Source organism: Cavia porcellus, unplaced genomic scaffold (assembly GCF_034190915.1).
Source record: "Cavia porcellus strain 051 isolate PalLab524CR breed Dunkin Hartley unplaced genomic scaffold, mCavPor4.1 scaffold_33, whole genome shotgun sequence".
Taxonomy (NCBI): Eukaryota; Metazoa; Chordata; class Mammalia; order Rodentia; family Caviidae; genus Cavia; species Cavia porcellus.
Window position 1 is genome coordinate 9830748 of NW_026947516.1, and position 14757 is coordinate 9845504.

Consider the following 14757-nt stretch of genomic DNA (forward strand, 5'->3'; position numbering starts at 1 on the left):
AATGCCCACCTCTAGGGCCTGGGACAGGGATCAGGGCCATGACCACAGGGGCATCAAGGGGCTGAAAGAGATGAGCTCAGGCACTTGTGGGAGGACCTTGGGCAGTAAGGGTTGATGGGAAGAGGAAGCCACCAATGCCCATGCCAGCCTGGTGCCTGTCACCAGCTGCATTCCTGCTCCTTCCTGTCTTCTCCTTCCTCCACCTTCTCTTCCCTCTGCCTTATCACTGTCTTCACATTCAGCCCGGGTGCTGGTTCTGTCCTTGACCTGGGCTTTTCTGCTCCTAGCTAGAATGGCCTCCCACATCTCAGATCCTGAGTGGGCCCCAAAATCTCTAGAAATATCTGAGGCCTGCCAACTTCTCCCAGGCATCTCAGAGTTGCATTCACAGGCTCAGCAAGCTTGGTCCTGGTGAAAACCTGCCTCCAGGGCATGTGGTCTGCAGAGGCCAGGGCCAGAGCCATTCGGGGATGGCTTTATCTGCAGCATAACTTCCAGGCACAACACAGAGGCTGAGAGATGCTCACCTGACTGCTGCTGAGCAGTGAAACACTTGAGTCAGATGACCTTGTCTGGGTCCTTTGTCTCCAAACACCCGGATCAGAGCTGCCAGTCAGTCTTGGAGGATTCTTGGCGAGGATCCCATGCAAAAGCCGAAGGGGAGCCCCATGCAAGTCTTCCATCAGCCTCCTCTTGCTCTCCCTTTCCGAGACTTCCTGCCACACAGGCAGCACGTCAGTGTTGTGGTCTAACTATGCCTCCAAGGACCCTTCTCCATGGCCAGCAGCTCCCTCCCGGGACACACACCCATGCGCTGTCCCTCACCTTCTCAAGCAAAGTGGATCTCCTGACTCACAGATCAGAGCCAGCACAGCTCAGGCTGATTCACATGCAGGGAAATCAGCCACACTTGCCACCCACCCCCGTTGCTCTAGCAAGTGGAACTCTGGACACAGAAACTCCCCACCCAACCTCTGGGGCACAAAGCTGACTTTCAGGGAGCCTTTGGTGCGTGGGATTTCCCTGGGGACCAAGCATAGCTGACTTCCAGTCGATCCTGATCAGGGTCACAGCGGCATGACCCTATTCTCCTTGGAACACTTTGCCCAGCACAGTAAAGTGGCCCATAGGCTGCAGGGCCAGCTCCCGAGACTCCTGGAGTTCACTTTCATCTGGTTCTCAGGGCACCAGGGCCGAAGCATGGTCACTGCCATTGCCAGTGATTTCAGTTGCAGGAAAAGGGCCTCAACCAGCTATTGGCAGGGCAAGGTTTCCTGAACAGAAGAGGCCAGAGGGTTGGGGCTGAGGGGCAGGTGGAAGGCACAGGGGTGGACTCCAAGAGCAGCACATCCTGGGAATGCAAAGAGGGCCACAGCAAGGTTACTGTACACCCCACCCCAAATTACACACACACACACACACACACACACACACACACACACACACACATTTACTTGAATGCTGCCTCTACGACTTCTCTACCTGTACACCCCAGTCTACCTCAATTCATCCCAGGGCCCAGTGCACCTGTGGAGCTAGGTCACAGGTGCACATACTAGCACAGGCTCCCTGGAGCCCACAGCCCTCCCCACACGCCCCCATGCCACACAGCCACCTCTAAAAAGTTCCCGCTCCACACAGCCCAGCCCCAAACAGCCCCGCCCCGCACAGCCCAACCCCACATAGCAGCACCCTACAAATCCCAATCCACACAGCCCCAAACAGCCCTGCCCCAAAAGTCCCGCCCCAAACAGCCCTGCCAGAAAAGTCCCACACACACACATCGCCCCACACAGCCCCGCCCAATACTGCCCCCATAGGTTGCCATAATCCAGGCCCAGGGCACCAGAGGGCTAGAGGTCTCCGTGGACACAGTGGCCCTGGCCCTGCTGCTCCCTCTGCCCTTCCCAGGTCTGGGGTGCGACAGCTTGTCATGGGAAAGGCAGGCTCCTTCCTGGAGCACTACTGTGGCTGGCCATGGCTTGCTCTCAGCCCTCAGCTGTCCTGGCAGGGCACGTGGGTGCCTGCTCTCTGCTCCTTGTGCTCGGGACTCCGCGTGAGAGGTGCGTGGGAAGCAGAGCACGGACCCTCACGTGGTGGCTAGAGCCCACTAGGCCATCGATGCTGGCTCCCAGGTCACCTGGCAGGGCTGCTATGGCTGCTGCCCCTGCCTTGACACCAGTGCCAGAGTGACCAGATCTGCAGCAAATCAGGATGTGCTCTGGCCAGGCAAGGATACCTGTGGGGCTTCTTTCTCTGCAATATCTCTGCCCATCCTCATCCAGGACAGGGCTGGTCCAGGGGACAGCCTAGCTGAGGTGCACCTACTACAGGTGAGACGCTGTACCTAGGAACCCTGGTGGCTCCCCTAAGTGAGACCCCTACTGAGGGGCCCCCATCTGGCTGGTTGCTGCCTGTCCATGCTGGAGGGAGCCAGCTGTCCTGGAGCCTCAGCAGTCAGCAAGTGTGATGCAGGCTGGCCCGCTTGCCTGGCTGCCCTGTAGCCTCCATTGGCCAGCACGCGGCAGGTGACCAGTGCCTTGGATGGCCCCAGCCTTCTCCTCTCTGACTGCTATAATCCTAGTACTCTGGAGTTAGCTGCTTCCTGGGTTTGGCACCCAATCCCCTGGGCCTGCCTCTCCTGGACCTCTGAGCCCTGGCTTATGCAATGTGCTATGGAGGCAGCAGGATGAGGAAGGAGTAACTGCCCCTCAGGCAGGGGACCTGATCCCCTCCCCATTCTTGCTCTTGCATCCTGAGCCACTTTGTCCTCACCTCCATGGCCACAGGTGCTGGGGCTCAGCATGTCACCGGCTCTGGGAAGCCATGTAAGGTAGGAGTGTGGGACAGACCCTGTGGTCATCAGCCACTTTTCAGGGACCATGAAACTGTGACTCCAGTGACTTTTCCCAGGTCTGACTGGATGCTAGGATGAAGGGAGCCTGGATTAAGGGTGGGTGACCTGCAGCTAAAGGAACTGGAGCCAAGACTAGGACAGTGGGTCCTGCATCGCAGGCCTTGGCTAAGTGTTGGGCTCTTTCTTAAGGGTTTTAATGTGAATTTTATTCTATGATTTTGAAATGAAGAACGTGTGTCTTGCATAATCATCTAAGGTATGCTTTTTTTTGCCTCAAGGCTCTTATATTGTTTATTTGCCTCTCTAAGTTAACTGACATTCTAAACTTCCTAGAATTATTTTTAGAACACAGAAACTTTTATAGAGCATGTAATACAGCAGTTTTCTCACTTTTTAGTCAATGGAAACTTTTTTTCCTCTCCAAATACAGTTCTGCAAGGAAACTAAGGGAATAACTGGGAGAATTGTAAGATGGCAAGGGAAGATGCCCATTGGTGTCAAAGTGGAAAGCCAAGTCTGGAGATTCTCCAGAAAGGGACTTGTGGGTGTCCCATCTGTGGACATTAGAAAGGACAACTGGGGACACCAGGGCCGTGGTGAAGATGTAAATGTGTTCAGTTTGACAAGTTACTGAGCACTTATGTCACTGGAGGAGACCTGTTCCTTCATTGCACACATCCACTGGACGGTATGCCTGAGTGTCACCCTATGGTATTCCTCACCTGCATTATTGGAATAGTTGTGCAATATTCCACCGCAGAATATACATGTTACTGAATACTGTCCTTTTTCTTCTTTCTGTTATTTATTACCTTAGGAGCTAGAAATCTGTGGAAATGTTTCCTGTGCCTTTGTGTGTCCAGCACCTTGTAAATTAGCTACCACACACAGGCAGCATGGATGGAGAAACATAGCTTCTCAGCTGGAAAGTGTCATAGAGGCTGATGGGGGCAGCCTCTAAGGCATGGCCTTGCCCTGGCTTGGGCCAGCAATGAGTCATGTAGGGTCATTCAGAGGACACATTGTCAGCTGCACCTCTCACAGGTCTGCTCCACTGAGTTTGAATGTGGCCTAGGACTGTTTCCTTTTGCCAGAGCTCTTAGTAACTAAATAGAATACACGCTCCACAGTGTTTAGCACACAAAGATGCTATAAAAAATGCCTCTAATGCTTTAATTCAGTGCCTAGTTCGAGGCCTAAGATCCCTACAATCCCGCCTCTGAGGTCAGCCCTGTCCTGTACTGTCATCCTAGTTAGGTACCAGCATCGCCCTTGTAGAGGGGAGTGCTGTTTGCATTGCAGGATGCTGAGCTTTACTACAGAATGAATATATCCTTAAGGACTGGCAGTACCAGGTTTGTCAGGTTAAGTCATTACAAAAATGGTGTCATATTCTCCACATTCATTCATTTGATAAGTCTTTTTGAGAAAAAAATTTCCATTTGGTATATGCAAATTGGGTTAATAAATCTCCCATTCTGTGCAGTACTCCAATGTGTGTCTGTGAATCAAAATGTATTCACCACTTTCCTTATTGTTAGGTATTCTCATTATTTTCCCTTTTCAGACCACACTGCAGGAAACACCTTGGAGTGTTTCACTAGGCTGTGAATGTAGCCGTGGCATTGCTGGATCGAAGACCATCTTGAGTGGTTTGATTTTTAGTGTCTTTTTTGCAAACATCTTTTGCAATGCACAATAGTTACATTCACCCTGGGGATTTGGAACACTGACATATCACAAATTGATCATGTTTACTTCCTCTTCCTCTCCCTTCCTTCCCATCTCTCCTTATCCTCCTGTCTCCTTCCCATCACCACAAAGTCCAGCTCCATGCTTTCTGGCCTTCTGTCTTTATTTTTGCTCTTTAAAGTATTTATATTTGGATTTCTCCTTTAAAGGAAAAATCCAATACTTAACCTTCTGTGTCTGGTTTATTTCACTTAATACCCTCGTCTCAAAATGCATTCAATTTCCTAATAAATGACTCAGCTTTATCCTGTATGGCTGAGTAGTATTCATAGTCCTTTCTCCATTCATCTAGTGATGGATCTGCAGTATGTACTCTTCCAAGAGTTAGCTGTGATGAGTCTTGCTGTTACGAAAATGCGTATGTGTGGATCCCTGTAGGATGTCTTTTACATTCTGGGGAAGACATCCAGAAGCAGCATAGCTGGATCAGATGGAAGTTGTATTTTTAGGGCATTTCATGAGTACATGTTTGTCAGGGAATGATCAGGTCCTCAACCTCCCAAAACAGTTACAGAAAAGGCTTAAACAAAACGGTAGAATGGGCTACATTTTGGTGCAATCTGGGAAGGTCAGAGCTCTCTTGAGACTAAGACCAGGAATTCTCTGGAACACTCATACTTATTGGGTCTCTACATAATGGAATGGCATACTGATTTAAAGACAGGAACTCAGTAGACCTTGGGAATTTTAGACCAAATTCTCCAAGCTGTAGAAGTTGCAGTTAAGAGAACTGTCCTATGTTTCAGGTTGACATCTATGCCATCTATGACATCAAATGGCTGCAGATGCAGTCTTATCTAACAACTGGAGTGAGAGTCCACGTTTCTGGGCTTATATTTTCTTCAGTGCACTAAGGTTAGCAAGCTAACCCTGCACTCCCAGTCTGCAGCATGTGTTCCTGGTACATACTGTATATATTCCTTGGGTAGGGTCGGTACATACACATAGCACATCTTAATTCCTCACTTCTTGCCTTTCCCCACTCTCCTTCTATCTCTCCATCTGCTTCCTATATAAGCAACATTTACCTCTCTACTTCCTATTGTCTTTTATTTTGCTTTTTACTTCTAATTTGGGTTTCCAATATAGAAGAAACACTGTGATATTTAAGATTGTGCACCTGATTTCTTTCGGATAACATGATAGTTCAAGGTGCATCTGTTTTGTAACTCAAGTGACTCCAGTTCATCTTTTTTTCTTACCAGAGGAGTGCTCCACTGTATGTACATACCACCATTACAATCTCTTGATTGTGAATGTGTTTTATCATCTTGATTGGGGAGGCATTTCTATTTCCTCATGTTTGAAATTCCTACTTTGTCCCCAGTTCTCAATTTGGAACTTTTTCTGTTTCTCCTTTTTCATGGGACTTCCTCACTTAGTATCGATATTTGTTTCCAATCAGTAACTCTTGCTGCATAACTGACTGCCCAAAACATACCTGTTGACACCTCCAAAAAAGGCCACAAGATGAAAAACTGAGCAAGAGGATGACATTTTTAAAAGAAGCACTTTTATTTTAGCTGGACCAGTGACACAGTGCAGATGGAATTTGCAAAGCTGTGCAACTGAGTCAGAATTTTGACAGATATTTATAGCACATTAACCAAGTGATGCCACAGAGCAAGAATTAGGAAGGCCTTTATTTCTCTTTTGTTGAGGTCAGAGATGTTTCCCAGTTGGTGATTAGCCCTTTTATTTTCTTAAGTTACAGCCCTTGGTCTGATAATTCCAGGAACATTTGTTTCTCATAAAGCAAATAAAGGTTGACATAGCATCATTTGTCTCTCACAAAGGGAACAATGATTAACACAGCAAAAATGTTACTAATGTAATGACGCATACAGAATAGTATGGCGATGCCTCAGTTAATTGCTAACAAATTTATAACAATGTGGTCAGTGCTCCAGGAACATGGTTTCTATGGTGATAAGCATAGAGCATATCATTCCCCACTGATTTTTGTCAGTGAACCTAATCATTAGTTCATGGAGTTTTCAAGCAGAGTTATCTGTTCATAAACTTGTGTCCTTAAAATTATGAGTTTTATTGTTTGAACCCGATCTTTGATATAATCTACCAATTTGTTTATAATGTAAGGTCCAATTGTTAGAGAAGTAAGTAAGATTAACAGAGTTTTGGAGGCTGCTGTGATTAATGTTGTCAACAAGGGAGATAGAGAAAACCATCACTCAAACCAAATCTGTTAAGCTTGTCTGACTTGTTCCCATTCCTGCAGCTGCCTTTGAAGGCTTGCCATACTTTGTTGAATAACCCCAGAATGATTGGTATACAAGCACCAAATTTCTTCTAATGCCAAACAGAGGCCTTCTTCCTTTAGGAACAGGAGATCTAGACCCCTGCAATTTTGTGAAAGCATCACAGCCAGTGAACTTAAAGAATCATCTAATTTGGAGACAGGGTCACTGAGGGCTGCTAGGTCTTGGTCAATGAGTGTACTAAAGTGTCCATAATTTTGGTCTCCAATTATTAGGCTGGACACTCCTAAAGCTACTGACCCTGCCAACCCAAATACCAGTAATACAGGTAAGAGCACAGGATTTCTCTTCATTCAAACCAGACTCTTTAAGTCAAAGCAATGGAACAAATGACTCGTACCATTTTCTCCAGAGTACCAATACACTTGGGGAAAGATACGGACCAATATGCAAAGCTCAGGGTGCTGGGAGAACAGGTGATGCATGAAACAAGGAGTTATACCAGAAGTACAGGCAAAGCAGGTTCCCTTGGGAGCAACAAGGTGCGGATTAGCAGGATTGGAAAAATTATGAATCAAAGCTGGAGAGGTAAGGTTACAGAGCACATCATAAGGGGAATTGCACAAGGAGTAGGAGGCAGGGTAAACACAGGTTCCTGGAGTACCCTGTATATTGTCCAGTGTGAGCAGGGGCCCAGCACCCCAGCAACAGGTGGTATCATCTGCAGAGGAATTTAATTGTTGATTTGCCTGTATAAAAGGGTTCCCATATAGAAGGGAAGTCGAGATGGAAGGCATAGGCAGCCTTCAACAATGAAGTTTCGGGCACTAAGATTCAGAAAGTGGTAAACAAAGTTCAGAAACAAAAAGGGGTCTAGGGATGGTGCAGAAATGGCAGAGGGCTAAAAGGTCTCAGGAGCAGGAAGTCTACTGGAGGACATTGGAAGATGGGATCTCCCGAGTGGGGGAAAGGTAATGACCCCATTTATTTCCATGCCAAGCAGATATAGATTCACAATCCCAATGTCTATAAAAATATTTTGTCATAATGGACTGTTAACACCTGTGATCAGAGGCTGGCTATTGCTTTTGGGCCAAAGATACCAGCCAGTGGACTGTAATTCCTTTTGACTACATAGGTCCCTGCAAGGCCCGATTGATTTCATTAAAACCAGTCATGCAGTATGTAATGTTGACCTAATAACATTTTCTTCTGTCTAATTTTTGCTGGCATGTTATTTAATAGGGCACATAAATCTATATTAATTATCCCATAGACAGTAGCATTGGCTATCAATAATTCACCAGTGAAATAGTAATTTTCCAAGTTCCAAATAGTGGATTATGAGGTGTTTCCCTGGGGTCTGCATAAGGAAGAACACATAAAAACAGGATTATCGGATAAATTTGTCAATTTAAATGTTAAAGAACCCTTGTATGGAACAACAGTCCACTTATCTGTAGGTTGACGGGTGTTGGAAGCTGGAACTGGCTTGAAGTGCGAATGATGAATCCAGACAGGCTTTCCAGTGACTTTGCAGGTGGTCAGAGTGCTGACAACCATGGTGTAGGGGCCTTTCCACCATGGTTTGAGGGATTCACTGTGATGTCTTTTTATGAGGACTAGTGTCCCAGGTTCCTCTCTAGGGCATTCTTCAGAGTGGACTGCAGGCTTAGAATGATGTTGCAAGAATAATCGATGGATGGAAGTTAATACAGGCTGGAGATCCAGGAGGGACTTAATGAGATCTTGTTTAGCCAGATGAGCTAAGTTTTCCTCAGAAATCTTAGGAATAAGAGGAGGAGGTCTCCGATATACAGCTTCAAAAGGGGAAACACCTACAACATAGGGGGTACATCCCATGTGCAAGAAGGCAAAAGGAAGGAGACTCACACAGTTCTCACCAGTTTCCAATGCCATCTTAGTTATTACCATTTTTAAGGTCTGGTTTATCCTTTATACTTGTCCTACATTTTGAGGCTGGTAAGCACAATGGGGTTTCCAATCAATCTGTAAGGCTAGGCTTAGTTTTTGAATTATCTGAGCTATAATAGCTGGGCCATTGTCGAACCCCATGGATAAAGGGAGGCCAAATCGGGGAAACTGCTATCTGGGCTGACTGAGACTTAGTAGGAAGAGCTTCGACTCATCCAGGGAAAGTATCTACCATTACTAATAAGTAATGATTCCCTTGAAGTCCAAGATTTCCCATTTCTGTGAACTCTATTTCCCAATGTTTACCAGGCACAGTCCCATGATAATGAGTGGTTACCACTTGTTGTGGTTGCTTTGGGTTCACCAACTGACACTGAGGGCATCTAAGGCTCACAGACTGTGTAAGCTTCGATAACTAAGGGATAAACAAATGATCTTGAAAAATGGCAGCAAGTTTTGATCCTCCCATGTGAGTGGACTGATGAGCTTGTTGGATGAGTTCTCATCCCAAGGCCTCGGGGAGGAGGATTCACTTATCTGGCAGTTGGTACCAGCCCCAGGGGATATCAGGCTTAGCTTGGAGTTGAGCTGCAAAAGCAAGTCTTTTTAAGTGCAAAAGGCTTCTGAGAGAGTAGGTGGAATCAACAGCAATGCCAGGGTTGTCTCAATCCCCACTGGTTTTATGGCCACTTTTGCGGCAGTGGTGTCTGCTAGATTATTTAATGGCCACCTTCCTTGGCATCCAAATGGCACCTAACAAATCCAAAATTTGGGGAGAATTTATGTTCTTTTGGCCCCCAGAAGTCAATGAACCTCATTCCTGATAAATGGCCCCATGAACACGGGCAGTAACAAATGCATATCTGTTATCAGTCTGACAATTTGAGGACTCCAGTGAGGGCAATGAGTTCAGGCCATTGGGCCAATGTTCCTAGCTCCAAGGTTTATTGCCATAGAATCTGAGAGTTCATGACTGTGGCTCCCTTGACTTGCTTGATAGATGAGACTGCTTCAATCGGAGAAATACAATGGAACTCTGGACAGTGGCTCATCTGTCAAGTCTGGTGAAAGCCCCAAGAGATGAGGAACAATTTCCAGGTAGCAGAGTAGCTGGGTTTAAAGCCACTATCCCCTTGAAACTGATGGTAGTCAGATCCAAAAGTAATGCCTGATAGTGCATGACTCGGATGTTAGACAGCCATCTGTCTGGCAGAGCCTTGATGAGTTTCCAGCGAATGGAAGGAAGCAATTAAAATTTCCATCAAAAAGTCAATTTTTGAACCTCCTTTACCAGGAGGGCCACTGAGGAAATCACCCACAGACAAGGTCGCCATAAGGCTGCCATGTTATCAATCCCCTTGGAAAGACCTAAAGCCCATGGAAGAGCTTGGAACTGTCCCTTTGCCAGCACCCCTCCTCTTTGCAATAAGCACATTTATCTAGGGGTGGAGGAGACTTCTCATCAGTCTGGGTGAATTTTTTGAGTGGCATTCCCAGCACCTTTGTCTGCTTCTGGTCCTTAGGGCCCTCCCAGTTTTCAAATATCTTTAAGCAATCTCTAATTACTAACTGAGGGGCATTTCCTCAAATCCCTCAACCTTTTCAATTTACACTTAATATCAGGAGCTGACAATTACAAAGGCAATATTAATGACCCTTGCCTTTTAGATGCTGCCGGATCCATGGGTGTACAAATGTAATAGGCCTCTAGCAATCTTTGCAGAAATCCTGAAGGAGAGTCATCACCCAATTGTCTCATCTCTGCTACCTTGCACAAATTGGTGGGTTTTCTGGCAGCAGGCTTCAGAGAACAACTGGCGATACTGATCGAGCTTCCTTACATGTGGTTATCCAGTGGGGTGGAAAAAAGGGAAAATATGGTTTTGACATTCAGGATCAGAGAATTAGTTTTCGTCTGGAATGCACACTGCTGGTTATCTCACAGTGTGAATGTTTTCTCTCTCCTCTGTTGTAAAAAAAAAAAAAAAAAAAAAAAAAAAAAAAAAAAAAAAAAAAAAAAAAAAAACCGTGCAGAATCTACTGACAAGTCATCCCAAGAGGGAAGATGAGTGGAGAAGACAGATTCCAAAAGAGAAATAAGGATCTGAGGGTCCTTTGAGGAAGAGAAGTCTGGCGATTCTGAACACTGATGGCTCCTAGTCTGGATGGGACAGAGAATTACAGTCCTTTTAATTTTTATTTTCATTGGCAAATATATTTTATATAATGGTCAACACTGATGTACCATCGTTACATAAACTTGGGATGACAAAGGGCTCCAGTTTGTCCTCTCCCTATTGGAATATAATCTTATTTTAATGGAATATTTTGCAGTAAATGTTTACTGATCCAATTCTGTCAAATTCTGAAAATATTTGTTTTTTTATATTTTTTACTTATTACCAGTCAATTACCTTTTTACAACCTTTTTAGACATTAAAATTTTTAACAAAATCCTTGAAGTGACTTTTTAGTAAGCTAAAGTATATTAAATCATTTTTTGCTTTTTACCATCTTAAAACAGTATCCAAAAGAAATGCAACGTTGGGGGCTGGTGATCTAGCTCAGCGGCATAAGCGCCTGCCTTGCAAGCAGGCAGTCATGAGTTTGATCCCTGGTACTGATAAAAATGAAAAAGACAAAAAAGAAAAAAAAAAAAAGAACTGTAACGTTCATAACTGGCTCAATAGCAGTATGACGTGGTTTCACTTTGTAAAAGTAATATGATTTTGAAAACCATTTATATAAATATTGCATACACACACACACACACACACACACACACACATATTTACATTTTAACCAGAAAGAAAAATACTTTTTAAAGGAATGCCAAGGTTGTAACTAATCAGTTGCAGACTGAAACATTCAACAAGGTGCCACAAAACACAAGAACAATATTTAAGACACAAACAAATTTTTTCTGCCCGCAATTCTGTGACCTAAAGGGAAATCAGTTTTCATTATGACCCATAAGTCCAATAAGCTGCATGTAAATTGCACAGTAGTTTAAAAGAAATAAAAGAAACCTGAATGTTAGTCCTGAGGTAACAGATTCAAACAAGCAAATGGATCCACAGTAATAATATACCAAGCACAAAACCCATTGAAAAAAATCCCAAATCACAAATAGACTAGAAGCCCTTTCCCAGAGGGCATCCCTCTCTGTTGCAGAAGGAGCCAGCCAGGCTCCTCTGCAACTTCAAACATGTGCACTCAAATTACAAAGAACAAAGGACCCAAATACTTACAGAATGTTCAAGCCAATTGATTGGTGAAAAATCATGTGGGGAGGGATCTCTGTGTAATCATGGAGAGCCCCCAAATATTGTACCCCCTAAAAGGCACAGAGATGAAAAACAGGACATGTTGACTTCATTGTAAAAGAAGCACTTTTATTTTAGCTGGTACAGCAACACAGTACAGATGGAATTTGCAAAGCAGTGCAACTGAGTCAGAATTTTTAGAGATATTTATAGCACACTAACCAAGTGATGTGACAGAGCAAGAATTAGGAAGGCCTTTGTTTCCTTGTGCTTGAGGTCGGAGATGTTTCCCAGTTGGTGGTTAGCCCTTTTTTTTCTTAGGTTACATCCCTTGGTCTGCTAATTCCAGGAACATTTGTTTCACATAAAACAAACAAATGTTGACAGAGCATCATTTGTCTCTCACAAAGGGAACAATGGCTGACACATCAAACACGTTACTAAGGTAATGACACATATAGATCAGTATGGCTTCAGTTAATTGATTACAAATTTGTAACAATGTGGTCGGTGCTCCAGGCACATGGTTACTAGAGCGATAAGCATAGAACATAACAGAACCATTTTTCTTTTCATAATTTCATGACAGTAATCAGGAGAAGATTTTCTGGGCAGCTATATCTTTGGATGCCTTATGTGGCTGGAGTACAATGCAAGATGGCAGCGCATGAACTGAATGCCCAAGGGAGCTGAATACCCAAGGTGGCTCACTCACAAGGCTGCCATTGAGTCATCATCTTGGTGCTCACAGCCAGAAGCGCCCTCATTTTTACAGACATTCAGGGCACAAAAGCTCCTGCTGAAACACCATGCTGGCATCAATGAAATTTTTTTTAAATGTACTTTTAGGAACTTCTGTGTGGGTGTACAGAAATTACTCTTCCAAATTTGCTTTCAGGTATTATGGATTGGGTTCTATCTCCTCCCAAATTCATATGGATGCTTCATAACTTCCATGTACTTCACGATATGAGGTTATATGAAAACACTGTCATTGCTGTACACTAGCAAAAAGAGCTTCATTATGTTTGTTTTATACCTAAGTTATATGATCAAAGTACCAGTAACACTGCCATACTCTTCTGTATGTGTCTTTTTTTCTTTCTGGGTGACCTAATTGATATGTTAATTAATACTCCCCTCTGTAAAGAATTGTAAATCGCTGGGAACCTAACCTAATTAATATGTCAACCATTATTGCCCTCTACAAATCACAGATGTTGTGCTAAATAAATTAACACAGTATTGTTAATTACTGCTACACTTCTCTGTCCTCTGCTAATGGAAACAAAGTTCTTCCTCATCCCTTAGCAGATTTCCTGATCCAAGACCATAACCCCTTACTTTGTAAACTGTGCTTTCTACAAATGTCAAGAAAGTGGGCGGCTAGGGATTTAGCTCAGTGGCATAAGTGCCTGCCTTACAAGCAGGCGGTCATGTGTTCAATCCCTGTAACCAATGAAAAGAAAAAAAAAAAAAAAAGGAAAAGAAAAAGTCTGGAAAGCTTTGAAGGAGACACACAGCTTTTGCAAACTCCAAGTGCACTGTGTCATTGGGCCCTGGATAAAATAAATCAGTGCTGCTTTTTAAAAAATATATGTCTTGACCCACTTTTGGACTCAAGGTTGGGAGCTCTGGGGGGGGGCTCCATTGTGGATTGCAAGAGTCATTAAATGTGTAACTCCATAAATGAACATGAATACTGGAGTGCAATATGACCCTTATCTAATATGATTGGTGTCTGTATAAATGGGGAAATGTGAACACAGACACACACACAGAGGTGAGAGAGAGAGAGAGAGAGAGAGAGAGAGAGAGAGAGAGAGAGATGAAAGCAGACCTTGGTGTGATGAACTCACAAGACAAATAACACTAAATTTTACCAGTAAAGCACCTGAAGCCAAAAAGAAGCCTGGAACAGATCTCTCTCATCACCTTCAGAAGGGGTCAACCCTGCCAATACCTCGTGCTTGAACTTCCAGGCTTCTCAGCGAAGACAATGCATAGGTTTCTTGACTGTAGCCACCTAGTGTGGTGGTTAGCTACTGCAGCCTCAGGAAATTCACAGGAAAATTAAACTGCAATCTTCTGTGGGTGAAATGCTGAACGGTTTCTAAAATAGAAAGGAAAATAGATGGAATAATAACCTAATATTGAGCATACATGGCAGGTAGTGGAGAAAAAGGGAATGATTAATGGGCTGAGTGAAGCATGTCCTGGATCTTAGGATTCCTTTACCTAACAAATAATGGCTATGTGTCAGAGGAGCAGAATGAAGAACTGGTTCAAAACAGACTTGATGAGTTCACAGTACTAAAGGAATGTAATGTGATAAACTACTAAGTTAAATTTAAAACTGACTGGGACTCTATGAGACAATATTTGCCATGGTATTTGATGTCTTTTCTCTCACTCAGGACAAAATCACAACTAGGTTACTGTCTTAGTTACTTGTTTCATCACTGAGACAAAATACCCAATACCCAAGTGTTATGGGAGGAAAAGTTTGTTTAGCTCATGGTTTGTGGAGGTTTTAGTCCATCATCCACTGGCTCCAAGGCAGGGAAGTATGGAAGAAGGACATCACAGATGAGAAACAGTACATGGCAGGCGGAAGACAGAAGGGAGAAAGTACCACGCAGGAAGTCCAAGCAACTTGGGCAGCTTCTCTCTGCTCTTTTAAATTCTATGTAGGCTTCTGGGCTGAGGGTGGGTGACAAATAAATCG